The following is an 18468-nucleotide window of genomic DNA, read 5'->3' on the forward strand; positions in this document are numbered from 1 at the left end:
ACATTGCTGAAAGAAAAGAAAGAAAACCTAAATAAACTGAAAGACTTTCTGTGTTAATAGATGGAAACACAATACTGTGAAGATGTCAATATTACTGAAATCGATGTTTGATTCTACATAATCTCTATAAAAACTGTAAAACTGCTTTTTCTATTGTACTTTAGATGGAGGTTTACAGAATCAGCTAGGTTCTCATTAAACAATTAGTACAGATATTGTTTTGTGACGTTGGTTGCCAACCCCATGACATGTCAACACTTTCCACTTCTCAAACTTGGGTTCACCATTACCAGGTTTCATGTCCCGACTTGTCTTATTGTCCTTGCCCCTAGGCTGGTGTGCCCACTTAATTCTTTTTTTATAGGCCTGTCTAATCTTTGGCTGAATGATGAATCTGAGGAGGGACTTCGTCACTGAACTATAAGGGTGTCCAGGGGCCGTAATCTCAGGGTTTCTCCAGTCTCTGTCAGACCAGTAAGTCTGGTCTTTTTTTGTGTGTGTGTGTGAGTTATAATTTTGTTCTACATTTTTCTCCAGTTCTTCCCAGGACACTCTACTGTAATCCCTGTCAGAGCAGTCGGTGGTGGTAGCTGGGTACCATCTAGTTGTGCTAGACTCAGTCTGGTGGAGGCTGTGGTCCATTATCCTTTGAGCTAATCTTTTCCTTGTGTCTTTGATTTCCTTATTTTATCTTGATCCTGAAGGGAAAGACTAGTGGAATATCTTAGGTAACCACTCACAAGCTTTTAAGACCCCAGATGGTACTTACCAAAGTCTGATGTACGACATTTACTTTTTAAACTATGTTATGCCAATCGAACTAGATGTTCCCGAAGAACATGGTCCCCAGAGCCCTCAGCCCAGTAATTCGGTCCCTCAGGGAGTTTGGATGTATCTATGGAGCTTCCATGACCTTGCCTTGGAGAGTTGTGCTGGCTTCCCCAGTATTGTGTACTTTCTGTCTTATCCTTCAACAAAGTTACCACTTATCTATTGTCTATTTAGTGTTTTTCATCCACACCTCTTCTAGTTAATACAACTACCACTAAGGCCAAAGATAAAGAAATTGAAGATTTTTACCAGCTTCTGCAGTGTGAAGTTGATTGAACATGCAATCAGGATGCATTGATAATTACTGGTGATTGGAAAGCGAAAGTCGGAAACAAAGAAGAAGGATCGGTAGTTGGGAAGCACGGCCTTGAAGATAGACACAATGCTGGAGATTGCGTGATAGAATTTTGTAAGAACAATGACTTCTCCATTGCAAATACCTTTCTTTCACCCACATAAGTGGTGCCTATATGTGTGGACTTTGACAGTTGCAATACACAGGAATCTAATGGACTGCATATATGGAAAGAATCGATGTAAAAGCTCAATATCATAGGTCAGAACAATGCCAGGGGCTGACTGTGGAACAGACCATCAATTGCTCATAGGCAAGGTCAAGTTGGAACTGAAGAAAATTAGAACAAGTCTATGAGAGCCAAAGTATGACCTTGAGTATGTACCACCTGAATTTAGAGACCATCTCAAGAATAGATTTAATATGTTGAACATTAATGACTGAAGACCAGACGAACTGTGGAATGACATCAAGAACATCATATATGAAGAAAACAAGATGTCATTAAGAAGACAGGAAAGAAAGAAAAGACAAAAATGGATGTCAGAAGAGACTCTGAAAATTGATTTTGAAAGTTGAGGCAAGCAGCTAAAGCAAAAAGAAGAAATGATGAAGTAAGAGAGCTGAACAGAAGATTTCAAAGAACAGCTCAAGAAGACAAAGTTAAGTGCTATAACAATACGTGCAAAGAGGCGGAGATAGAAAACCAAAATGGAAGAACATGCTCAGCATTTCTCAAACTGAAGAAATTGAAGAAGTTCTTATGGTTCTATTTGCAATAGCGAAAGATTCTGTGGGTAAAATATTAAAAGACACAGAAAGTATCAAAAGAAGATGGAAGAAATACACAAAGTCATTATACCAAAAAGAATTGGTTGACTTTCAACAATTTCAAGATGTTGCATATGATCAGGAACCAATAGTACTGAAGGAAGAAGTCCAAGCTGTGCTGAAGGCATTGGCAAAAAACAAGGCTTCAGGAATTAATGGAATATCAATTGAGATGTTTCAACAAATGGATACAAAGCTAGAAGGGCTCACTTGTCTATGCCAAGAAATTTGGAAGACAGCTACATGGCCAACCAACTGGAAGAGATTCGTATTTATGCTTATTACCAAGAAAGGTGATCTAACCGTATATGGAAATTATCAAGCAATATCATTAATACCATATGCAAGCAAAGTTTTGCTGAAGATCATTCAAAAGCAGCTGTGGCAGTGTATAGACAGGGAACTGCCAGAAATTCAAGCTGGATTTAGAAGAGGATGTGGAAGCAGGGATATCATTGCTGATGTCAAATGGATCCTGGCTGAAAGCAGAGAATACCAGAAAGATGTTTACCTGTGTTTTATTGACTATGCAAAAGCATTCAACTATGTCGATCATAACAAATTATCGATAACATTGCAGAGAAAGGGGAATTTTGGAACACTTAATTGTGCTCATGAGGAATCTGTACACATGGATCAAAAGACAGCCATTTGAACAGAACAAGGGAATATTGCATGGTTTAAAGTCAAGAAAGGTGTGTGTCAGGGTTGTATCCTTTCACTATACCTATTCAATTTATGTGCTGAGCAAATAATCTGAGAAGCTGGATTATATGAAGAAAAATGGGGCATCAGGTTTGGAGGAAGACTCATTAACAACCTGTTTTATGCAGATGACACAACTTTGCTTGCCGTCTTAATCATTTAGTCCTGCTATAACAGAAATACCACACGTGGATGACTTTAACAAAGAGAAGTTTATTTTCTCATAGCAAAGTAGGCTAAAAGTCCAAATTCAGGGCGTCAGCTCCAGGGAAGGTTTTCTCTCTCTGTCAGCCTTCGCATCAATCTTCCCCCAGACTAGGAACTTCTCTGTGCAGGGATCCCGGGTCCAAAGGACGCAATCTGCTCCTGGCACTACTTTCTTGGTGGTATGAGGTCCCCAACTCTCTGCTTGCTTCCCTTTCCTTTTCTCTCTTAAGAGATAAAAGGCGGTACAGGCCACACCCCAGGGAAACTCCTTTTACATTGGCTCAGTGATGTGACCTGGTAAGGGTGTTACAATCCCACCCTAACTCTCTTTGACATAAAATTACAATCACAAAATGGAGGACAACCACAGAATACTGGGAATAATGGCCTAACCAAGTTGATACACATTTTTGGGGGGACATAATTCAATCCATGACTCTTGCTTAAAATGAAGAGGACTTGACGCACTTACTTAACGAAGATCAAAGATCACAGCCTTCAGTATGGATTGAACCTCAACTTTAAGAAAACAAAAATCCTCACTTCTGGACCAATAAGCAACATCATGATAAACAGAGAAAAGATTGATGTTGTCAAGGATTTCATTTTACTTGGATCCGCAATCAACACCCACGGAAGCAGAAGCCAAGAAATCAAAAGACACATTCTATTGAGCAAATCTACTGCAAAAGACCTCTTTAAAGTGTGAAAAAGCAAAGATGTCACCTTGAAGACTAAGTAAGGTGTGCCTTATCTGAGCCATGGTGTCATCAATCTCTTCATATGCATGAGAAAGCTGAATGATGAATAAGGAAGACTGAAGAAGATTGACGCCTTTGAATTGTGGTGTTGGTGAAGAATACTGAATATACCACTGACTACCAAAAGAACGAACAAGTGCAGCCAGAATGCCCCTTAGAAGCAAGAATAGCAAGACTACATTTCACATACTTTGGACATATTAACAGGTGGAATCAGTCCCTGGAGAAAGACATCATACTTGGTAAAATATAGGGTCAGTAAAAAAGAGGAAGCCCCTCAACAAGATGGACTGACGCAGTGGTTGTAACAATGGGCTCAGGCATAGCCACAATTGTGAGGATGACGCAGGACTGGGCAGTGTTTCATTCTTTTGTGCATTGGGTCTTTATGAGTTGGAACTGACTTGATGGCACCTAACAACAACAACAATTTGAATCCCTGCTCTGTCATGCACCACCAGTGGCTAGCAACGGGACCCCCTCAGAAGTCCAAGTTATTTATTTAGAAAAATAGAGATTCTTACAATGTCACTAAGCTTATTGTAAGTTCAGAGAGACAAAGAAACTCATACTTAGTAAACAGTAGCATTCAGCCTAAAAAGCCGTTTGTTTCATGATTATTTGCTTTTTTAAAATGATTTATTTTATCTTTGTTGTTGTCAAGAATATACAAAGCAGAACATACACCAATTCAGCAATTTCTACATGTGCAATTCAGTGACATTGATAACATTCTTAGACTTGTATAACCATTCTAACCCTCTTATTCCAACTTGTTTCTTCCTAGTTAACATAAACTCACTGACCCCTAATTGTCCTATCCAATCTTTCGAGTTGCTGTTGTCAATTAGATCCCATATTGACAGATTTTAAAAGATCACAATACTCAAGGCAGACTTTCTTTACTATTCGATTTTGATAGACATTAAGAACAAAAAAAAGTGAGAAAATGATCATCAGAAAGAAATCCTTCCAGAAAAACATGTTAGTGCTCTTTGAAAAAGTCTGAAATATTCGATGAAAGAATAGAAATACAGAAACACAATTCTAACATTGTGGCAATTTCGAGCATTATTTTGACCCTAGCATTGCTGCAACCCTTAGTCGAACAAAGTACCTGTCTCCTACACATTTTTTGTCTGGAAGTGTGTGAGCAGAAGTAGGAGAGTAAATAAAACCTGGGTCTCTTATACTTTGAGAAATCTCTAAGGATTTCATGATGGAAAGCTGTTAAATTGAAAAAAAGTCAAGTGAAATAGTGATCCAAGGGTGGGAAGTCATAAGGAAACAGATTCCAACACTATTGTTTAAATGTATACATCTTTTTCTTTTCCTTAAAAATCAGAGTTATCTTCAAGAGGAATGCATGGAACTAAGATAAAAGTGTTCCAGCCACACCCTCACCACTACAGGTGATGCTGGTGACACATTCTAAATACGGCAGTGTAAAACAACTTACCTTTTTGTTAGTAGTGTTGTTATGGAGATGTTTGTAAGGATCGTTGCTTATGGATCCAGTTGTGAGGATTTTTTTTTCCTTTATGTTGAGGTGTAATCCATACTGAAGGCTGTGGTTTTTGATCTTCATCAGTAAGTGCTTAAAGTCCTCTTCACTTTCAGCAAGCAAGATTGTGTCATCTGCATACCACAAGTTATTAATGAGTCTTCCCCCAATCTTGATGCCTCATTCTTCTTCATAGCTTTTTGGATTATTTGTTCAGCATACAGATTAAGTATGATGAAATGATGCAACCCTGATGCACACCTTTCCTGACTTTAAATCACACAGTATTCCCTTGTTCTGTTCAAACAACTGCCTCTTGATCTGTATACAGGTTCCTTATAAGCACAATTAAGTGTTCTGGAATTCCCGTTCTTCGCAATGTTATCCATAGTTTGCTAATATCCACACAGTCAAATGCCTTTGCATAGCCAATAAAACACAGGTAAACATCTTTCTGGTGTTCTTTGCTTTCAGCCAGGATCCATCTGACATGAGCAACAATAACCCTGGTTCCATGTCCACTTCTGAACCCAGCCTGAATTTCTGGCAGTTCCCTGTTGATATACTGCAGCAGCTGCTTTTGAATGATCCTCTGTGAAAAGAGACGATGGAAAAGCTCAATATCATCAGTCAGAACAATGCCAGGGGCCAGCTGTGGAACAGGTCATCAATTGCTCATATGCAAGTTCAAGTTGAAGCTGAAGAAAATTAGAACAAATCCACAAGAGACAAAGTACTACCTTGCCCAGGAAGCTGAATAAATTGCCCTTACTAGAAAATATAAACTCGTTTCAGGAAAGTGTGTTAATATTTCCACTGATTCTAAATATTGTTTTGGGGTTGCACATGATTTTCACGTTTTATGGACGCAAAGATGTTTTTAACCTCTTCTGGACTGCCGTAAAGAAATGGGACCTTAGAGGTAGACCTTTTAAACTCTCTACTACTCCCCTGTGAAATTGCTGTAATAAAAATACAAGCTCGGCAGCCAAAAGGAGTACCTCAAACTGAAGAGATTAGAGGAAATGCTCTTGTTGATAGCAACTGAACAAGCTGCTTTCAAAATTACTATTGCCCTCATGATAAACAAAGAATAGAACTCCTTGAACTTATTTACCAATGGCCCAATCTTTATGAAATGACTTCAGAAAAACTTTTAAAGCATCAAAAATCAGCCCAGAGATGTTGAAATATGGAAAAAGACAGGCCGATGTCAAGATTCTGCCACTAAAGTATAGATGGAGGCTAGGGAGAAACCTGGTGTATCAAGATTTTTGCATATTCTTATGAAGTGGAACCTACATTAAGGCTTCCACATGGGACAAGATAAAATGATTGTGACTCTAAATGAAGCTGCTGAATATGTTGCCTCCCATTGCCCTTTTTGCTCTCATCATGATCCTAGAAAATATCTTAAAGTCCTAACTGGACAAAATTCCTAGTCCTCTGGGCCTGTACTTGAATGACAGCTGGATTTCATTCAGTTCCCACCCTCCAGTGGTTATAAAAATGTATTATTGATGATTTGTAGATTTTCACATTGGTTGAAGGCTTTCCCCTGCCGCCCTGCAACTGTGGTCTTTGTAGCTAAGAAAAATCTTGAAAACATCATCCCTACCTGGGTCGCACTGAAGAGTCTTTGTAGTGTTAGATGGACCCATTTCACTGGTCAAGTCATTTTAGAAATATGTCAAAACTTCCCCATTGTTCAGAGATTACATTGTCCCTATCACTGCCAATCTTCTGGCCTAGTGGAAAAGACTAATGGTATAATAAAAATTGGATTCGCCATGTTTTGTTAGGACCTAAATTTATCCTTCCTTTTGTCCTCTTGAACCACCTTCAAATCTCATAAACTTGCTCTATATGAGATAATTACCGGAAGACTTATGGCCCTCTCTTTTGTTGCCTATACCAACTCTGACAGTGTTCAACCTGTTGTTGTTAGGTGCTGTTGAGTAAGCTTTGACTCACAATGACTCTTTGGACAAAATAATGAAACACTGCCTGGTCCTGTGCCATCTTCACAACTGTTATGCTTAAGCCCACTGTTGCAGCCACTGTGCCAGTCCATCTTCTTGAGGGTCTTCTTCTTTTTTGCAGACCCTCTACTTTATCAAACATGATGCCTTTCTCCAGGGACTAATCCTTCCTGATAACATGTCCAAAGTATGTGAGATTAAGTCTCATCATCCTTGCTTCTAAGGAGCATTCTGGTTGTACTTCTTTCAGCAGTTCATGGCATATTCAGTAGTCAAAATTCTTTGCCAAAACCACAATTCAAAGGCATCAATTCTTCTTCGGTCTTCCTTATTACTGCCAGCTTTTGTGTGCGTATGAAGCGAATGAAAACATCGTGATCTGGGTCAGGTGCATCTTAGTCTTCAAGGGGACATTTTTGCTTTTCAGCACTTTAAACTAATTAAAATATTGCTCATTTTTAGTCCAACACTCTGAAGAGTATTTTCACAGGTTAAAGAAGCCTTTGACCACCGAAAGTTAGAATTCCAAAATCTGCCTGACAGTGTCCCGGGAGACTATGTATACTGGAAAACACACCAGTTAAAAGACTCACTAGAACCTTGTTGGAAATGGTAATATGTAGTTCTCCTTATTTATCCACATGATGCCAAATTACAGGGAGATAAAACTTGAACCCATTTCTCACAACGAAAAAAGCCTAAGGCACTCTGTGGACTTGACAACACTCTGGAGAAATAAAAATCACTTTAAAATGCCCTAGTGGCCAGAAGCAGACAACAACTGAGGCACACAGCTGATCTCAAGATCATGAAACAAGACTACATGGATCTTGCTGAATTTTATTGAGTTTGATTTATAATTGAAGATATTCTTATGTTATTAGCTCTGCTTCATACTTGTAGTCTTTTTTCCTTGGTTATTTTATCCAACTTGAAGGTCCATGTAACTTTTATCTTTCTCTTTTTAGTGGCTTCTTCCGCTACATGGGAAGAGAATGTATTTATTAAGTCAGCTCAATCATTGCTATCTCCAGCAATTTGACTGAATGTTTGATCTGTCATCTCCATCTGCAATCTGGGCACGAAAATTCAGATCTACTAGTGTTTTCGATATCAAATTATATGTTTGTACCAAGTGATATAACTAATTTCAACGTTACCCATAAGTGAGCCTTATGTGTTAGGTGTGGCACCCCCCTGGATTGTTAGCCAAAGCTCAGGCACCATGCTTCAGCCTAACTCATATACTGGAACAAAGATTGGATTGTTCTAAAATAAAATCATTTCCCATTTGCAACAGACTGCAAAAGTACTGCCTAAATGATACTACTTTTCCACTCTACCCTGCTGATTCTCCTAGGTACTTCATGAGTTTGTCCCAAAGTTCAACAAATCTACCCAATTGCTTACAAGGAAAACAGACTGATTTAAATAACTTGTCATCCCTTTCTACTAATCTTTTAAGCCCAATATGGTTAGGACAATTATCTATGTGACAACTCAATTTCTGAAAACTGGCTTAAGCAGGTTAATGAAACTATTCATTTCCTGGACAATTATACCAGAGACAGTGTGATCTGTGCCCTTCCTGGATATTTATCTTTATGTGGAGGACCAAACTGTAGCACAATAGAAGATTCGAACCCAAGTGATAACCTCTAAACTTGAAAATTAACTTGCTTCTGTGTGGAGGATGAGAGGAAAATACACATTAGGTCTCTTAGGAGTTTCTCTAAATATCCACTTTTATAATGAAAGTGTATATTGGACCAGTTATATGAAGACCCTTGTTAGGTATAAGAGAGATCCTATGTCAGACTGTAATCCAATAGCTGATAAACCTGGGTTGGGATAGGTATTCCTCTGAGCACTTTTGCTAATTATAGTATTCCCCAATTTGAGAAATCCATTCATTCACAGCTTATCTGCTTTCCTGGCTCAGATTGCAGACAATATCGCAGATGGAATGTCTGCTCAACAAAGATCTTTAGAGTCTCCTGTTAAGGTGGTACTAGACCATAGAATAGTTCTTAATTTCCTTCAAGCCCAGCAAGGAGGGGTTTGTACTATTGCTAATACCTCCTACTGCACTTGGATAAACACCACTGGGGAAGTAGACAAAGACATCAGGAAAATTTTCCAAAAAGCAGCTTGGCTAAATTCATTATCTCCTATGCCTGACTCTTTTTCTAGATATCTTTAATTTTTTTTTTTTTATTGGTTGCCAAATGGTATCAGTTCCTGGCTGCGTTCTACGTTATAAACTGGCTTAATTCTTTTAAATTTTTAATGATCTTTGTAGATTAATCAAATGTATGAAACACTTATCTAATTATCTGCAACCAAAATGAAACCCCACTATCTATGCAAAGAGTAATGTATTTCAAAGACGCTGAATCCTTAGAAGAAAACTGACCCTACACCCCATTTTTTTTTACCACATGTTATGTTTGTACTTCCTTTTACTTTGAGTTCTATTCTTAAAACCGTTACCTGTGTCTAGACTAATGAAGAGGACTCACCTTGTTTCCCTGAGTGTTTTGTGTTGACCATTTGTCACTTGAGTTTTTTCTGTATTTGTTCCTCCCATTTGTTCTTGAATACTGCCCTAATCCCAATAAAGATCCACTCACTCTGAAGATGAGACCTATTAGCTCAGCAAGGTGAAGAAAATAATTTTTATTGACCAAAGATCTTCAAGAAAGCAGACAAAAATCCTTTCAGAAGAAAGGATGCTTGATTGTGTGTGATCAGCACCCCCTAGTGGAGGCTTGGTCAAAAAAGGGGAATGTGCTAGAAAAATTCTCACATAAAGACATTTGGAGCAGGCTCTCACTAAAGGGTTAACATGAACCGCTCTTGGGCAAACAAGGGAGGGGACAAAGGGGGTGTGTATGTTCCAGGGAAATATGCACAAAGAATGTTCCAGGAACATGTAACAAAAATGTTCTCAAAAAACTGCTCACCCAAACTGTTGTCAGGAAATATTTGTCAAGAAATAGATTAACCGATATGAAGAAAGAATTGTTTTGAAATTCTGTGGTGTTGGCCATGGATTGAATTATGTCCCGCCAAAATATGAGTCAACTTGGCTAGGCCATGGTTCCCACCATTGTGTGATTGTCCTCCATTTTGTCATCTGATGTGATTTTTTTTGTGTGTGTTGTAAATCCTATCTCTGTGATGTTAATGAGGTGGAATTAACGGCAGTTATGTTAATGAGGTGGGACTCAGTCTACTAGTTTAGCCTGTGTCTTAAGTCAATCTCTTGCAACATAAAAGAGAGAATCTAACAAAGAAATGTGGGGATCTTATACCATTAAGAAAATAGCACCAGGAGAGGAGCACATCCTTTGGGCCTGGTATTCCTGCACAGAGAATCTTCTAGATCAAGTGAAGACTGACGACAAGAACTTTCCTCCAGAACCGGCAGAGATCGAAAGCCTTGCCCTGGGTCTGGCAACCTGAATTCAGACTTCTAGCCTACTAGACTGTGAGAGAATAAAATTCTGTTTGTTAATAACATTCACTTGTGGTATTTCAGTTTTAGCAGCACAAGATAACCAAGATAATCATGTTGAACCCTGTGTATAAAAACTCTACCCTTTTTCAAAATGGTGGGGCACTCTGTAATTTCACTTTTTTCTGCCCAACTCAAGTTGCCATCCCTCAATAAAACTCTTTGTTCTTACTCTTAACAGAGTACAAGATTTTCTTCTTTGACACTAGTAATTTAACCGTTGGAGCTTAATGCACACAATGCCTTTCCTTTTTTTTAGTTACTCTCAATGTTAAATTTGTCTCTACTTTGACTTTAGGGCCTCTCCAAGTAATTTTTTGTCATGGACACGTGTGGTATATGGTCTGAAACTTTACATATCTGAGAGTGTGTGTGTTTTAAAATCTCTTTCAGAAAGAAAAATATTCAATATTTAATTTTTTCTCCTTAAGGAAATTGAAGAAATTTTACTTTGTCCTTCACATTTAAAACAAGTTCCCAGGAAACTGTAAGTATCCTTCATTTTTCATTAATTTTCTGGTAATTGTAATGATGTTGCAATCTGCAAACTCTGCTCTTCAACTCAAAAAAGGTTTCTTCTATTGTTTTCTTCATGACGGTTTCTGCTCTGTCTATTCTCTCATTTTTGGTGCATCAGTTGGGAATATATTGGATGCAAATAACATAACTTACCTAAAAGTAGCTTAAATAAATAGGGCCCTGTGTGTCTTCCACGGTAAGTTGAGGGCTCATGTATCATTTCAGGACTCCAGGCTCCAGTGCCAGGCAAGAGAGGCCACAACATTGACTGTTGAAGGGGGTATGTCTTGAGCCTGGAAGTACCATCTTGGGTATTCACACACGTGTGTATGTATGAGACAGAGCCATGGTGGAGAAGAAGTGCAGTATGCTGTGGGTCATGGCCAGTACTCACGGAGCCATAGACTCTTGTATACAATTCTAAATTTGAACATGAATTATCCATTGGTTATGGAAAAGCTATATGGTTATGCTGGTCAAAGTAAGATGATAGAACCCATTTTGTTTGTTATCAAGAGTGTTAATTTATAATTTAAAAATGTTTATAGACATACTATATGAAACAGTGGCTGTAGAAACTGACTTGTGCTTGCTGGAAAGAACCAATTGTTAAATTATCAGGCATTTTGCAAATCTAATTGTTCAAGTTTTGGCAACTTGAAATTGTATGGTGGTAATACTTACACCATGGATACTGGAAAGCCGTAGAAATCAGGTGTTTTCCCCTCAAAGAGCCTTTGTTAGACACTTACTGGCACACCATTACCCATGTGCCCATGGGCTTGCATTTGCACTCTTTCTCTGGCCTGGAAATTTTAGGGATGAGCTCATCAAGTTATTTCTAACTTTGTGCTTTGTTGTATTTGCTGGGTTAGCTCTTTTTCTCCAGTTTTTGTCTCATGGTCACAACATGACTACTTGTAGCATTTTCAAGCATCGCTTCAGCACTTCAGGCAGGAAGAAGCAGGGGAATAGAAGGGAGAGCACCTGCTTCTGTAGGTCCCCTGTAGGGTTCTGCTTCTGTTTCATTAGTCAGAACTGTGTCATATGATCTGCCTTAGCTGCAAGAGGGGGCTCTGAGATTGAACTTTTATCCTTCCAACCTCAAACATGAGAAGGAGGTGAGGAATTAGGAGTGAATGGGCCAATCTAAAGTTCTTGATTCATGTAGAGCTTCTGGATCACGCAAGGACACTGGATCCAAGCTTGTTCAGGTTCTACTTCCCATTAATATGGACTTGATGCAAAGACATCCCTGGAAACTGTAGAATGTCTCCTTTAACTGGGGACATGAACCAAGGGGCAGCTATAGTTTAACAGTCCTCCTCCATGTGGGAGAGGTGCAGAGATGGCCAGATTATTAAAGTAGAAGAATAGAGGAAGTGCACAAAGACTAGCAGAGACGAGAGAACACATGGTTCTGCAGGGAGAGACTGAAAGCTCAGCTGTCTTCATTTTGACAGTTTGTCACTGTAGTTAAGTTCCATAAAAAAACCCATTCCACCCTGGATTGCTATAATGAATTGCACACTTTAGCTTAAGTAGCTCGATTTGGTTTCTGTTATTCGCAATCAAAATTATTTTGGTTAACTAATTTCCTTAATTAAGGCAGATTTTCATTGTCCTTATGCAAAAGTCATTGACTCTTATAAATATTTAATATTCATTTAAACTTCTCTTATTGAATTAAAAGTGTTTTCTACCTTATTATAAAGACATATAAAAATAATAACACCAAAATAACTGAAGACACTTTACAGTATCACAAAAATAAGATGGGGATTCTCTGCCTTAGAGGAAAAAAATCAAATCCCCAAAACTTTTAAGGAGTGTTCTGAAATATTTTATATTAGATATATCAATGTGCTAGAAATATAGAGGGAAACTATACATTTTCCATATTTAAAACTAGGGCTGGAAGGGAAATTGAGAGAACACCATATCTGCCTCTGGGCAAGGCTGTCCAGAATCCAGAAATGTGATGCTTGACAGTCATCATTAGTGTTATGTTCCATAACCCACTTCTATGGCTGCAAGTCATAGTTTCCATATTTAGGAAAATTCACATGTTGTCTAGGTTTGTGATAACTTATACTTAATTTCACGACAGCTTCAACCACCAAAAGGTCACATGGCACAAACTTTTATATCACTGTAAATTAAAACTAATGGTTGGATGCCTTTTAGAGGAATCTTGGGTGAGTACTTCAGGTAACAATGGGTGCACTGAGGAGGTGCCTGCAGGCTGTTGGGATGCAGTGGGTGAAGCCCTGTTCTTGAAAATAGGAGACATAACTGTGAATATGTCTGATTCTAGTTTATGCAGATGTTAAGTGCAGTGGAGACCATACACTTCTCTCCCAACTTATGGATGTGATTCAATAGTACGAAACCATATTTCAGAATGAGGCTTGTATTGCACAGAACATTCGAGAACTGGTAATTCTTTTATTTTTGGATTGTTCGCCATTCTGAGGTATGATTCCAGTTGTTTTGTAGTCTTGTCACACAATCCTTGAGCATGTCAGTGCATTCAGGAGGTTACATTCGGGTTTCACAAAGAGGATTTAGGCTCTTCATGTATAGACCAAATTCTCCGAGGAAAGAACACATATTCCCTTGGACTTCACAATTTTTGTGTTGAACTCCTAGAGGCTTAGGAATCTGAGAAGTAAAATCCATTTGGAAGACAAATGAGAGAGCTTTGATGGACAAAGCAAACCTAATATGGAATAGTCTGCATAATGAAGATAACTGTGCAAAGCTGGTATATTAAAAAATTACTACAAGTAAATTCTGAGGGTCAGATTTCTAAAAGAATAATGTGTTGGAGGAATCAGTAGATATACAGCACCAGGTTCTATGGAATTCTGTTATGTTATTTAATTATAACCTAGTGATAGAGTGATAGAGCTATAGGGAGATGAAGATCTACCAAAGAAGTGTGTAGACAAACTGCATGGAAGAAAAAAAGACTACAAACTTCATCTTCTGGAGGAATCGTAAAGAGACTATCCAAACTAATTTCTAATGCATTGTCAAAATTCTGTAGGTGAAGAATGGAACTTCTCCCTGTATATGAGTTTAAGAAAAGCTTTTTACTCCCTAGTAAAGGAGTCCTAACTTACCACTTCTAGAAGTTGCCTTAACTATAGATACACAGATGTAACAGGGAAAAAAGGAAGTATTGGACATCCTCCATATTTTAATTCCACTTGGGATTTTGTGCTTCATTTCAGGTTGGCTGTGGAGAGTTTTTTTGTTTGTTTTGTTTAGTATATAGAACAGAGAGGCATAGGTATGACTGCCTAAGAAGTGGGTGGTCTTAACCTTACTGAAATAGAAGTTGAGCCTGAGTTCCAAGGAGAAAAACTTCTTCCAAGGCAGAAGACTTTCCAAATAGCTTACATCAGAAGGGAGAATATAATTTCTAACTATACTATTTAAGGCAGTTTATTTTTAGAGAGGAAACCAGATGCATACAGCCTTTTTACATGAAGCCAAGTGAGATAAGGCAGTAGATGAATGAATGTAGTACAGTGTTGATGATAGCAACCTGTTTTCTCTGTAGAGAAGAACGCAAAAGGTGTAGACTTGATTGGTCAGATTTCAAAAGAGCTTTGGTACTCACTGTAGGAGAGTAAAGAGATGGCCACAAATACTTAGCCTGATCATCCACTCCATTGTTAGAAGACGTGTTGGAAGAAGTATAGGCAGAATGCTCCTTACAAGTAAGGATGGCAAGACTCCCTCTCACGTACTTTGCACATTTTATTAGGAAGGACAGCCTCTGGAGAAGGACTTCATGCTTGGTAAAGTAGAAGGTTAGCAAAAAAAAAGGAAGGCCCTTGACAAGAAGGATTGACATAGTGGCTGCAACAATGGGCTCAAACACAACAGTTATTGTGCAGGTGGTTCAGGACTGTGCAGTATTTTGTTTTGTTGAATGTAGGGTATGAGTCAAAACCAACTTGATGACACTTAACAACAACAAAAACATTACACAAGGGTAGATAACTGGAACACTCCCATTTTCAGAATTATACTTGGTTCTCTGGGTTTAGCATGATGTTTATTAGGTTCTCCTTTAAAAATGGAAACTCTTTTGGCTCAGTGGTTAAGAGTTCAGCTGCTAACCAAAAGGTCAGCAGTTCAAATCCACCAGGCACTCCTCAAAAACATTACAGGGTGGTTCTACTCTGTCCTATAGGGTTGCTATGAGTCAAACTGACTCAATGGCAATGAGTTTGGCTTGGTTTTACTGTAAAAATGTAACCATGCTGAGCCAATGTCTTTAGGACACACCCTTCAATGTCATTTAGATAATCTCATTGTTGTTAGATGTCACTGAGTTGGTTACAACTCAAAGTGACCCTATGTGCAACAGAGGGAAACACTGCCCAGTTCTGAGCCATCCTCAAAATCATTATGCTTAAGCCCATTGTTGCAGCCACTGTGTCAATCCATCTCATTGAGGGTCTTCCTCTTTTTCAGTGACCTTCTAATTTACCAAACATGATGTCTTTCTTCAGGGACTGCTCCCTCCTGATAACCTGTCCAAAGTATGTTAAGATGTAGTTTTGTCATCCTTGCTTCTAAGGATCATTCCGGTTGTAATTCTTCCAAGACAGATTTGTTCATTCTTTTTGCAGTCCATGGTATATTCAATAATCTTCTCCAACACCACAATTTGAAGGCTTCAGTTCTTCTTTGGTCTTCTTTATTCATCATCCAGCTTTCACATGCATTTGAGGTGATTGAAAACACCATGGCTTGGACCAGGCACACCTTAGTCATCAAAGTGATATTATCTTTGCTTTTCAGCACATTAGAGAGGTCATTTACGGCAGATTTGCCCAATGCAACATGTCTTTTGATTTTTTTTTGACTGCTGCTTCTATGGGTGTTGACTGTGGAACCAAGTAGAATGAAATCCTTGACAACTTCAATCTTTTCCTCATTTATCATATGTTGCTTACTGGTTCAGTTGTGAGGATTTTTGTTTTCTTTATGTGGAGGTGCAATTCATACAGAAGGCTGTGGTCTTTGATCTTCATCAGTAAGTACTTCAAGTCCTCTTCACTTTCAGAAAGCAAGGTTATGTCATCTGCATAATAAAAATTTTTTTTTTTGCATGATGCAGGTTGTTAATGAGTCTTCCTCCAATCCTGAATGATGCCTCTATTTATATAAATGATACCTTGATACCTGTTAGTATGAAAGTTTTGATAGTTTGAATTCTTATACTACTTTTTTCCAAGTTGCCTTTTGTATAATGGCTCTTCCCAAAAAAACTTCAGCAGTTTCGTGTTATAATTACTGTTAATATTAAAGTCAATTATGATCATATAATAATCCATAGATGAACAATTTCAATTCTCAATCATTTATGTATTTCAGGAATATGTGACTAAACTACATTTTGCATATGAAAAATATGACAATAACATTATAATCATTTAGGAGAGATGGGGCCAAGATGGCAGAGTAGTCAGATGCTTCCTGTGGTCCCTCTTACAACAAAGACTCAAAAAAAAAAAAAACAAGTAAATTGATTATATATGACAATCTAGGAGCTCTGAACATCAAAGGAAAAGTTGAGGAATCAGACTGAGCAGCAGGGGAGGAAGAGACAGTTCAGAAGCAGGGAGGAGTTTCCAGACCTGACCTGGCAGGAACTGGCACCCTGAAGGCCAGATTGGCTGTGTACGGTGAGGCAAGTAATGGTGCTCGGGACTCGTTTTTCACACTGAGAGACACAGAGCCACGCAAAGTCATCTCAAACCTCCAGAACCAGTGAAAAGCAGCATTCAGTTGGCAAAAGATAAACACACATGTCTAACCTACCTCTCGGATCAAAAAACACCTCTTTGGGAAAAACCTTTGTTCCGTTTACCTGTCCCCTGCCTGCTCTGCACTGGGTCCCAGACTGGTCTCAAAGATTGCTGCCTCCCCTGGGCCTGAAGTAGGACCTGTCACATGCCCTGAGCCATTCTCTCAGACTTGGAGTGGGAACAAATTCACTAACAGGAGAAAATAATCTGTCAGCTCCTCTTGGCCGGGACCTTAGGGCAGGTACAGGTCCTTTGCCTAGGCATAGGCATAAAGGATCCACAGACTTTGAATGCCTTTCACTCCTGTGTAAACCTGTGTGGGCCTATTTCAACAGCATAAGCCCTCATTAGCACAGTACAACAGGGTATACACCTGAAGCCTGACTTCAACTGTATCAGCTATATGGTGAAGTTGTGGTTTCATGACATTTGACACCACTCTGCCCATTAAGCAAGGTCCTCACCTATCCACATCAGGGGCCTGAGGACTAGCGGCTCCACCCATGCCACCTAGACACCCACGACAGGGTCCAAGAATAAGTGGGGCCTCCCAGTCCTTACAGCCAACAGCTTTGGGTGACTGTAGTCTGGCTGCAAAACCCACCCACCTACATGCTGTAGGGAACAGGGACATGGTTTCCTCTCAGACACTTAGAGGCAGCTGCCAGCCCCCTGCCTTGCTCAGTGTTTGTCCCCATACTGAAGCCAGATACCTATTCTTACACCAATCACCCCTGCCTGTCTAGGACTGTAGGTGAGAGACTGTACCACACACTTGGTGGCCAACTACCTGTATACCTGAGCTGAATCCATACAAGCAAATGGACTTCTGGGCTTACATATGTAGTAACAGATCTAACCACCTGGTGACAAGATCTGAGAGCTTCAAAGGTGCCAAAAATCAAATAGCTCACAGGAGCAGCCTATTTGGGCATATCAAAACATTATAGAGGACTCTACTACAGTTACTGCAATTTTAAAATTGCGAAATACCTTATAAAGTTGTAAACACTTGTATGAATATCTGAATTAATATGCTTTCCCACTTCCTTCATTTGTCCTTTTTGTATTAAAGGTAAAAACACAGAGGCTTGGATCAAGCAAAATGCAACATAGTGAAGGTTAGGATTAGAAGTGACCTAAGACAATACCTAGTTTTAACTTGTTATTTTATATGTGAGAAAATGGAGGCTCAGAAAGGTAATATGGTGGTTTAATAGCAAGGTCTTGCTAACTTCCCTTTACCTCTCAGAGTATCTTCCTTGGCAGGACTGCATTACCTCTTTCCCAGAGTGAACCCTGTGTCCTACTGAAATTTACAGATAGTAAGAGAGAGTGAAGAAGATGCCAAAAGGAAAAACTAAGAGAAAAGTGTAAAAAAAAAGCTGTGTTCTGATGACCAAAAACCCAAAAACCAAACCCAGTGCTGTCAAGTCGATTCTGACTCATAGCAACCCTGTAGGACAGAGTAGAACTGCC

This window comes from Loxodonta africana, chromosome 2, assembly GCF_030014295.1.
Source record: "Loxodonta africana isolate mLoxAfr1 chromosome 2, mLoxAfr1.hap2, whole genome shotgun sequence".
NCBI lineage: Eukaryota > Metazoa > Chordata > Mammalia > Proboscidea > Elephantidae > Loxodonta > Loxodonta africana.